We start from the raw sequence: 11,703 nt of genomic DNA on the forward strand, positions 1-11,703 counted from the left end.
AGGAGGAGGTGATCTGAAGCCGGTTCGCAGTTCCCCACACATATATATTCACTGCCGAATCCAAAATGGCGAATGGGAATTGCGCATGACCCGGGCACATTTCGCGTTTAATAATTTCGCCATTTTAGATTTGGCAGCACTTTAATTAATACGTGTGGGGAACTGCGAACTGGCTTCAAATCATCTATTTTGAGACGATTACAAGAAACTTTCTTGAGAAAGGGGAAGGAGTGTGTCTGTGTTAGATGGTAGGTTTAGTCACTGTATAGTATGATTTAATAATTTCTTTGTTATATGTTGCCTTTTTCACCAAAAAATTACATTTCGTCCTTGTTTTTTGATAGCAAGTATTCATCGCCAGATGGTTCGGGTAGGTGTAGTGCATAGTGGAGGGTAGCGGTAGTTACATGTAAGTGTAGTGGAGCCTACATGTACACAGTACAAGAACCATCGCTCGAGGTAGTCAGGACTAAGATTCGCCATAATTTTGATATGGACTGAGTGCTCCAAATCATGCGAACATGCGGCAAACAAATGGGTAAGCTGCCAAAGACGGATTGTTTAGTTACTACATGTAACTTCAGTTACTATGGCCAAGCCAAGCATTAGCGATGTTTGAGCTGAGAATTCAACAACATCGAGATCCGACCAAAATAGAGTAGATGCGCAATCAAAAAAAGATATGCAATGACCATAAACTTTACACCTGTCACTTGCTCACTGCAACCATCCTACATGGGGGGAATCTACAGGAAGGACTATGGTATGCCAATGCAGTACACAGCACACATTTAAAAAAATCATTAAAATAACACTTTAGTGACCAAAAATACTAATTCCCATACAATTGCAATTAGAAACTGAGAATGATTTTAGTATTCACCTCAAAAACTTATTTTTTGGCATATTTTTGTGTGTATGCCCTCTATTGTTTGAAAGTGATATGGCAAGACAATTTTCATTTTTCAATCTCTATTATCATTTCAGAAAATATAAAAGAATCAAATTTACTTTAAGAAAAGTCAATTCATAGCTGTAATGGAATCTGACAGTGTCAAACAATCAATCATTCTGTTCAAAGTAAAAGAGAAAATAAACCAAACATTGCCAACCTTACTTTGCTATTTTGTTACTGTTAGTGTTTAGTACGGAGTACTAACAGAGAATAAAATTAACCTTGTTCATTGAATGAGTGACACATGCAATGCATTATGTATAGACTCTAGACAGATAAGTGTATTTTTTTTAATGTGACTCAAAATGGTGGAAAATATTGAATTTTAGGCATTTCATGTGACAGCCTCAAAATGCAACCTTTACTTATTTTCATAAAAATCCCAGAATGGTGTATAAAGTGAATGGGTGCACAGGCATGCTTACATACATGTACATGTATGAGCATGGGGCAGCTAGTACTGGTCTTCTTTTGTTAAATCTGAAAATGATAGGCTGAACTTGAGTTTTTCAAAGAAAATTAGGTCTAGGGCCTACTTCTAAAGGTTTACTATTTCTCTCAAAATTATAAGAGATATTTGGTAGGGCACTCACTCAGGTTAAACAAGGAACATAATATCAACTTGTATTTTTTGGAATAAAGAAAATCTCATGAAATGAATCAAAAACTTTAACGACTCAACAACATTCAATAACGTCAACTCGTTTCAGTGATCCAGTTTGTGCAGACATCATGCATGACTAGTTGTACCGTTGTTGTTCGTAGAGTCCCTGTATAGATCCAACGTCACTATCAGTTAACTTGGCCAAATCGTGGTTTCGGGAACCACTCGTTGATTTGTATTCGCGCACTTGTCATGCTTGTGTACAATACTACAAACATGACAAAGTACAAAGTGAATGGAGGTGGAAATAAGGAACCTGCGTGTGACTGAATAAAGCGCTGCTGTATGAAGTGAACGGTGGTTCCCAATTTCACGATAATGCCGTTAACTTCATCTAGGCCTACTCGCAGTAAGACTGACTTTTATTAAGTTTTGAGGTGTGGCCCCGCCCCCCCCCCCCTATTGGAATTCCACCAAATTGTTGTCTGAACTGCTCTGTCTCAGTCCTGTAACAGCACAACCCATCCCAGTTTAGCTTTAAGAGCTGCTTCTACCATGTCTACAAACAAGCCAGGTCCAGGATCCGGACCAAGGTTCTCTTGACTACCCCTCCCCCCCCCCCAAACCCTGATCCAGGACTAACACACCCCCGGGCCGGCGTGGCGGGCCGGCAGGAAGGGCCCTTCTCCCCACGCTTGCTAAGCCGGAGGGCGAGGGCAAAAATGGAGGGGAAAGAATTTCGCGTTTCGAGAAGAGAATTTTGAGCGAAGACCAGTCTAGTGACAAGGATTAACTGTGTAGATTCTAACGTTAGTACATAATTTCGATAAACTATCATTTGCTTATAATTCAAATGAAAACATTTAATATCGTTCTTACCGTTATTAAATTCCAAATAAATTCCACTCCAAATAGGGAGGATGTAGTTTAGATTTCACGTGAGAGCACAATGTATGATGTATCGAATAGAATCGGTTGATATCGATCGCACATGCACGCCTTGCAATATGATATTACTACGTATTCTCAAGATGTGATCTATCTACGAAACCTAACTCGTATATATGGCCGTCGGAAAAGCTTGCTATTGTTATGCACAGATGTGTCATATCTCTACGTGTCAAAGAGCCCACTGAACCGCTACCGTATGCGTAGCGAGTCGTAGCACAACGTCCGCGCGCGGGGCGGAGTTTTGTCGCAGATCTCTCTATGATTTTCGTATGGTCGTAAGGTACGAGCGAACTTCGTACGCAAAATGTCACGTGATATACAGACGCCCAATTAGGCCTTGGAATCCTTATATGGAATCGGGGTCTCGGCTACTTAGTCGTCGTTCCGGATAAGGGCATAAAGTCCCCGCCCATTTGTTTTAATTTGCTCTGTTTTTTAGTTGACGTGTTCCATCAGCATATAAGTTACGTCGACATAATTATGAGATCAGAGTCCATGGCATCTTTTTTTTTACATTTATATTTTTTAAACCTCCCTTTCGTTCGTTGATGGCCTAACGGGAGATCAAGTTGTCGAGTCGATTCGTCCCTTTCGTCGTGTATGCATTATTCATGTTCCGGATTATGCATATTCAACGGAGACTTTTCTTCCCGAATGGGCGCGGCCAAACATGGGGGAGGGGAATCACCATTATATACTGCAAACTTGTATTATGGGAATCACTTACCTTCCCTTTTTTTTCAAAAGTTTTACTTCTGGCCCTATCATATTTTTCTCCAGGAATTTTTCTTTCATGATGAAGACAGAAAAACAATATATTACATGTATTATAATTTAATTACCGCCCAAGCCAAATTTTAAATTTTATCAATATTTAGTGAAAACAGTATGTACATCATTATGAATATTCATTGGGTGGGCTGATGAGGTCTTATCCCAACTCAGTTTCCCTTGTCTTATGTTATTAGATGCAGAGGCAGCGGAACGTCAGGCTCGTACAATGAAAGTGGAGGGGCATCTATTGTTTGGCATACAAAAGGTGCCCCTCTACTTTCTTTGTCGGAGCCTGATGTTCCGCCGCCGCCGCGCCTAGAAATCATTATTGTTTCATTTTTTCATAGGGCCTACATGTGTCTCCATCATGATGAAATAAGTTGATGCACTGAATCAGTTTTCAATCAAATTTGTGTTCTTGGTAGATTTTTTTTAATAAACCTAATTTCATATAGTAAAATACAAAAGAACAAATGGGGATATGACATCGTCAGCCCACCTAATGAAAATTTATGAAGACACGCCGAGAACTGTTTCATCGGAATGATACAAATCTTTAAAATTCAATAACTTCGTTCTTTGTTATCCAATTTTGTTCAAATTTTTAGCATTTTGCTTTTTGAATTTTACTCTACTTATTGAGATATAAATATTTCCAGCCTGGACCACCCCTTTAACAATAAACCACAAATCATGGGAAAGCTGTCCCTACGTACCACTTGTCATAATCTACCTTCCCAGTTTCCAAGTAGAAATTTACTAAAGTCCTGAGAATCTCAATTAAAAAACTTTCTTATTGCTCAATTCTCTATTTTATTTCTTCAAACTTTCCCCCTTCTGTGCTACTTAATTTATTTATCGCCTCTCTCACACAAAATTTTATCACCAAGGTTGGATTCCTCTTAAAAAATACTTCAATTACCCGTTCAATTACTTACGCTGTGTGTACATTATACAGTGCGTATCAAAAAAGTTTACACTTAGAAAAAATCCTTTGAAATTATACATTTGCAATATTCTGAAGATTTTTGCAAATTTTAACATTGGTACAGATCCATTAAAGCAAATGACGATATAACTGTAGAAAAATATTTCCGCTTGAGTGAGCACCACTTAGCTTTTGAAAAGTTAGTGAAAAATGATTGCGCAGAACTTCATAATGCGAATAAAAGTAGACTTTAATCATGAAAAAACACGTTGAATTTAGCTAGTAAAATTGATTTGAAGATATATTTTACCTTTTTAACTTGTTTCCTTGCCCAAAACACTTCGAAGAGTGCATTGCGCCCCACCCCCCCACACACCGAGGCCATCGTGACGATATTTGCTTTACGCTGAGCTGTGATTTACATAAAATGGCTTAGGCTTGATTTTCATTTTGTTAATCATTGTCAAGCTTGGAGAAGGTGTGAAGAAACAATCATTAAATAAAAAATGAAATGTAAACCCACTTTAAATGATAAAAACTTAGTGAAAAGGTGCTGGAGGTGTCTGATGTAAACTTTTTTTTCCAGATTTAGTTATGTCCTCAGATCCAGCTGGCACCAAGAGGGTAAATATTGTGCTTACATGCAGTGGCGTAACTACGGGGGGCATGGGGGGGGGTCCCCAATCGGCTGACAAAAAAAAACGGGGAAAAGGAGAAAAAGAGGGAGAAAGGAAAAGAAACGTAGTGGGAAAGAAGAAATTAATATCCATTATAATGTTATATTGTAATTATTTTATACTACATAATAAACATTTTTATCATAACTTAATGAATCATAATTTGCTCAGGGCCTATGTCTTCATTGTTCCTGGTGATCGCATTGTCTGTATAGCGAGATATGCATGTATAATCCTGTTAAAACCTCCCGTTTTCAAGTCAATATACACACCAAATATATTTCCCACACTCGCGTTATTATTGTTTTACCTAGTAATATATGCTTCTTTTTCATGACTACTTAAAGTGATTACCCAATATTAAGGTCTTAATATAAACCATTTCCTGTCCGTGATTACGTTCGCATTAGTGGATTAGTGAGATATGCCTGCTCTTCATGAATTCCTAAAATCAGTCCTTAAAATGTCCCTTTTTCTGATCTGAATATAAAAAAATTACAGCTCGCGCTTCGCGCTCGCATTATTTGGTTAGTGAAATACGTATGGTTTCGTGAATTCCTACAAACAAGCCTTAAAATACCCCTCTTCAGGTCTGAATTTCCTAAATTTTCAGCTCGCGCTTCGCACTCGCAATATTTGATTAGTGAGATGCGTATGATAATCATGATTACAATGACTACAAATGTGCTTCACGTGTTCAGATTTAATTCTGACAAAATCAGCAAGCGCTTGGCACTGGCATTAGATGACTATGGTGAGATATTTATACTATTAATAGATTCCTAAAATATAGTCCCTAAAATCTCCCTCTTTGAGGTCAATATATACAAAAAAAATTCAGCTCGCGCTTCGCGCTCGCATTGTTTAGCGAGACAGGTACGTATTATGATTACAAAAACTTGATTATAATGTCCCATTTTTGGTCTGAATATAAAAAAATTCAGCTCGCGTTTCGCGCTCGCATTATTTGATTAGTGAGATGCGTATGTTATTCATGATCACAATGACTGCAAGAGCTTCCTTAAAATGTCTTTATTAGGTCACTAAAACTGGCAACCACTAAGTTACTCAAATTTTTTGGCGGTGCCCCCCCCCCCCCCCAATGCCGTGACCCACGGTACGCCACTGTGCTTACATGTGTTGAAATTTCAATTTGGGTGGCAAAATTGTTACAAAATGCTTGAATATATCTGTTTTATTTCAATTGACTAAAAGGCAAGGGAAATGTATGAGAAATGTTTCGCCGGTTAACTATTTCGCCCTTTCCCCTAGTCCAGATTGGACCTTGTTGTTTGGAAGTGCCCTTTCCCAAAAGCTAACATAGAGGGCACATGTCTCCCAATCTCTAATCAGCGACAATCCACTCATCTTCGCTCCCCACCAAGGTCCAGTACAAAACTTTGCTGCATCAGAAAAGCTAAGCGTCAATCAAACAAGTTACACGGTAGGGGGTCAGGTGCCCTAGTCTCACACACCAAACAATACGCACTTTTACCCAAAACAACTTCACCTCAAATAGGATGAAAAATGCAAAGTTGTGTGTTTTTTTACACTGTAATCATAAGGCTTCGTGTTCATGCACTTAAGAAATATCTATTCAGCGCCTAATTTCTCCCTCGCCAAAAGATTCCACCCATGAACCAAGTATTAAAGTTTGAAAAAGTAGACTACACCAGTTGCAAGGAGACACCAGCTGGTAAACGTCTCTGGCTCAGGCAGTAATCAAGAGATGCTGACCCCCTCCCCCATCGTGGTCAATGGGCAGTGGAGGGTCAGGGGAAACCAGACCAGTGGCCTACAGGTACGACTAGTCTCTTGTACCAAACTTTTGCTTCCACTCAAATACAAGTTTACCCCCAGGACGATGAAAATACACAAATGTGACCGATGTTCTTCAGAATGGACATATACCGCCATGATTATTTGATATTCAAATTTTGTTCTATTGAAATGTTCTCTTACCCAATGATTTCGTCCCTTGAATAAGTATTACAGTTTATATGACTAGACTACAAAAACCAGGACCCTGTGGCTTCCATGAAATGACCTCCTGACCTCCATGATAAGGGGCAGTCAGTGTAATGTAATTCATACATGCACTGAATGTATGGACTCCATAATTGGAGTCCTATATATTTCTCATTCATCTAATTGCCAATTCGTCCATTTGCCAACTTTCTATTTGGTCCACCATCAATACGTCCTCTCACCACATGGTCTAGTTTGATGTCATTCCGTCTAATAACCAGTTGGCCAATAGCCATTATTTTTGTCATGGGGGACTACACAAAATTTTATGACAAAAACCATGAGATTAAAGATAAATTCCATTTTTGGTAACGATCTCAAAATGACTTTTGACAGAATCTAATGCAATGACCACTGAAGTGTCTGTTTGTATGAATAAAAAATATGTACCAAAGGATTCTGGAAGAAATTGTGTAATTGCTGAGAAATAAGCGCGGATTCGGTCACTTCCGTCGGGTCTTTTTTCCAGCAATATTAATACACTGTCCCACGTGTGCCTATCTGTGTTGGTGATCTTCAGTGTGAACATTTTTCAGCGTAGATTTCAAGATTTCACAAAGTTCAGTTTATGTAACTGTACCAGATCTAGATCCTCGATGATATACTGACAATTAAGCCTTGTTTTACAGACTTTCTCATGAAATCAGTGTTCACTGCAACTACTGGAATTTCTCTTTAAAAACATATCAGAATTTTCCTATTCAAGTCCATGTAAAACTGTTGCCTTACACACTGTTATACCTAATGCTATTTTTGAGTGCAGATTTGGATTCCTTGTGCAATTTCCTTTCAGAAAATGTATACTTTTGCTATCATCGGGTGTATTCTTTGTCAGATAAATGTTTTTAAAGTTGAAAGTGCATCGCGAAAGCAAAAATCACCATGTAACGCAATATATATATATATATATATACACTTCGGGAATTCTATCCTTTGATGAACCTCCAGTCAGCCTTGTGACTTTGTGTTTATTATCATATACATGTATACATGTATATTATATGTTTTTACTTTTTAATATTGAACATGCATTGGTCACCTAAATGGAGTCTGACATAGTCTGACAATCATTTGATTGAAAAATAGCAACAAAAAAAGTAAATAGTACGGACCTCCTCATCAACGATGTCAAAAACGGGCCGAGAAAATGTCTCCTTGTTTTTTTTTAATAATAAGATAGCAAATAGTTTAAGGACCTCACTCATCACTGCTTTCGAAAAACAAGCCGATCCACTACTTTCTTTTTTTACTTGGCCTAATATTATTTTGCTTGTTGGAACAAGAAGATGACCTCAATTTTTAAGTGAATACTTTTTTAGCAAGAAAGTGTCCTTCAAAATTCAAAATTATACTATCACATCAAAAAATGTTTTATTTTATTATTTTCAGTAGATATTACCTTTAAATTTAAGAATAGAGAAATATAAGGGCGTTCATTGGATAGAAGAGATTTCGCAAGCGCACGCAAGCTTTGTCATGTTACATTTAATACAAGTCAAAAATATGGTATAACTCGAAAAAAATATCAGCATCATTTCGCATTGGTAAACACCAGATGACGGCGGAAAGTGCAGTGCAATTATATGATTTAACATTAATGGTGATGTCTATGAATTAGAAGACATGTCTCATTATAATTTTGCATCATCATGATTCGCAGGTCATTCTTAACTTCATCTGTAGGGCCTGGTGCCCTCCTGTTGCTGCCCCATTCATATCCAAATGATATCATAAAAATGATTTTAAAAAAATGAGTTCAATATCTTCAATATCATTAGGGGAAATCAAAAGAAAAAACATTTTTCAAGAATGTTTGACTAAAATATTTTGAGGACATATTTTCATAACTTTTAAAGAACCTTTAATGCTATTATGAAATTTTACCAAAGTTTTGGTTGTTATCCATTTAGCGTAATTATAGATAATAATAATAATATAGGGTATTTATATTGCGCACATATCTACCTTGTTTGGTGCTCAAGGCGCTCCTATATTACCCGGCTAAGCTAGGCGTTCGTAGCGCACACAGCTTTTTAAGGAATTACTTCATATCGGTACCCATTTACCTCACCTGGGTTGAGTGCAGCACACTGTGGATCAGTTTCTTGCTGAAGGAAATTACGCCATGGCTGGGATTCGAACCCACGACTCTCTTTTTCAAAGTCCGAAGACTAATCCACTGGGCCACAACGCTCCACAAGATATATTATAGTAAACTGTTATTTTGTTTCTTAAAATCATGATATCATAAAAACATAAAAATATGAATGTGTGTTGTACATTCATTCGCACTTCAGGAAAACCTTTTTTTTTCAAAATGTTATTTGAAAAAAAAAATGTATTATCATAATTTTGTGAGAAAGTTTTCTGTTTCGACACCCATTGCATGATAATTATCTGTTGCTTGAAGGACAAGTCCGCCCCATAAAATTTGATTTGAATAAAATGAGAAAAAAATAAGAATACTGGAAAATTAAATCAAAATCAGATGCACAATAAGAAAGACATTTTTAAATCTCACTTTACAATGTTCACAAAACAGTTTTATTCACATCCTGGACGGTATGCAAATGAGGGGACTGATGACATCACTCAACTTTGTATTTTATTATATGAAATATTAAATATTCCAATTATATCCCTGTTGTCTTGTGAAACAAAGTTTTGTTCCTCCCTGAACATATGGTATTACCATTGACTTAACAATTGGTTCGATCTACTCGGTCCTTATTGTCAAATCTGTTAAAAAAATTGACATATATTTTAGAATTCAAACATACAAAAATGGTGAGTGAGGGACATCATCAATAAAACTCTCTCATTTGCATGTCCGAGTTGAGCATATATCTCTTTTGTTAAAACTAATGGAAAGTTAGTAACTATCAGATTTTGATGACATTTTCACCGTTGTGCTTGTTAGAGTTTTTCGCTATTAAAAATCAACAATTTTCTGGGGTGGACTTGTCCTTTAAAAATGATATCATAAAAATATCAAAATTAGGATGTTTCTGATTCATTTTTAAAACGTTCAACAAATAAATGCGTATTTTTGTGAGTTTTGAAAATATATAAATTTGCATATTAATGAGTTTTAAAATTCTGTGTTGAAATTTTGTATCACCACCTAAAGTGATCATATAAAGCAAATTAAAATTGATCAACAAATGATGTAGCCTATAAGTTTAGTGAACCTCATGTATCTCTACCAGATGGAAAAAAATCAAAATCGGTCAACAAATAAAGAAGAAGAGGCATTTCCAGTGATTTATGAATACATTTCGCATGAATTAGCATAACTACTTTTCTACTGAAAATTTCAAAATTCTGTGTAGAAGTTAATGGGTGAACCTCATGAAGTTCTACCACAAGGAAGGAAAAAAAAATCAATCAACAATTATGAAGAAGCATTTTATGTGGATTTTAAAAAAATACTCATAAATAAGCATAAAAATGTTTCTGGTCAAAATTCTGTGTAGAAATCTGGTGCACCTTATGAAGTGCTACCAGAACGAAGTCAAAATATCAGAATTGGTCAACAAATAACGAAGGAGAGGCATTTCTTTGTGAATTTTAAAAAATGCGCAAAGATTAGCATATTGAATGAGTTTCAGAATTCTGTGTAGAAGTTTTGATTCCCACACCTCGTGCTATCATATAAAGCAAACTGAATTGAAATTATACTTGAAATGACAAAGAATTAAGCAGCGTTTTGAAATCCAGTCAACAAATAAAGAAGAGGCATTTTCTGTGATTTATGATTGAATTTCGCACTTAGCATAGATAATTTTCTACTCCAAACTTCCAAATTCTGTGTAGAAGTTTGGTGACCTTCATGAAGCTCTAACAGATGGAAGCAAAAATTCAAAATTGGTCAACAGAAATAAAGAAGAATGCATTTTTTTGTGAATTTTGAAAAATGCGCATAAATTAGCATATTAAATGAGTTTCAAAATTCTGTGTAGACATTTTGAATCCCCCACCTAGTGCTATCATAACAATATAAAGCAAACAATATTGAAATCGGCGGACTTGAAATGGCGAAGAAGCATTTTGAAATTGTGGACGGACGACAGCCACGGCAAAAGCTCATCTAACATATTTTCATAACATTCATTATCACATCCAATGTACGTACATGTATTAACATTATAAACTCGATATCTGTTTGAATTTGTTTCTCAAAATGACAATTTCTGTTAAAATCTTCAGGATGTTTCTAATATATTTTTGAAAAACACTTTTTGGAAAACACTTCAAAAATGCTCTTCAAGAATTCAATTCAAGTTTAGTAATATTCTAACAACATTTTTGAAAATGGTATTTTACATCCAATTAAGGTACATGTAGATGTCAATAAAATGTTATTGTGTTCCTATCAAAATATTGCAAAAACGGAAAAATTATCATGTATCTAACATATTTAAAGAAAATCAGAACAATATTATGAAAATAAAATTGTCGAAATATTTTGAAAACAAACATGACTTTTTTATCATCATATCATGGTTATAACATCGAACGTTTAAAAAAAAAATTCATATTAATTATGTAACATTATAAAATCGTTAGAAAAATATCATTTTGTGTCTTAATGTTTATATGGGTAAAGATATTTAAATACCATTTAGGAAAATATATCTGCTTGGCATAATAAAAATGAGGTTTATTGCATGTTTAACATAAAGGGAAAAATTGTTTCATTAATGTTATACAATGTTTTTAAAACTTTCTTTTGAAACCATGTCTAGGATCTTTTATGAATGTTATATAATTATAGCAACTAGCT

At 35.7% G+C, this 11,703-nt stretch overlaps 1 protein-coding gene across 1 annotated transcript in view; it reads right to left on the reverse strand.

The window, feature by feature from the left end:
* Nucleotides 1-2,734, reverse strand: part of LOC121419032 (cofilin-like) — a 33,740-nt gene extending 31,006 nt beyond the window's left edge. Inside the window, exon 1 of the mRNA XM_041613308.1 lies at nt 2,439-2,734. The gene's annotated coding sequence lies outside the window, so the exon portion shown is untranslated. The remainder of the gene's footprint in view (nt 1-2,438) is intronic.
* Between the last annotated feature and the right edge of the window lie 8,969 nt (nt 2,735-11,703).

The sequence above is a fragment of the Lytechinus variegatus genome, chromosome 7 (assembly GCF_018143015.1).
Source record: "Lytechinus variegatus isolate NC3 chromosome 7, Lvar_3.0, whole genome shotgun sequence".
NCBI lineage: Eukaryota > Metazoa > Echinodermata > Echinoidea > Temnopleuroida > Toxopneustidae > Lytechinus > Lytechinus variegatus.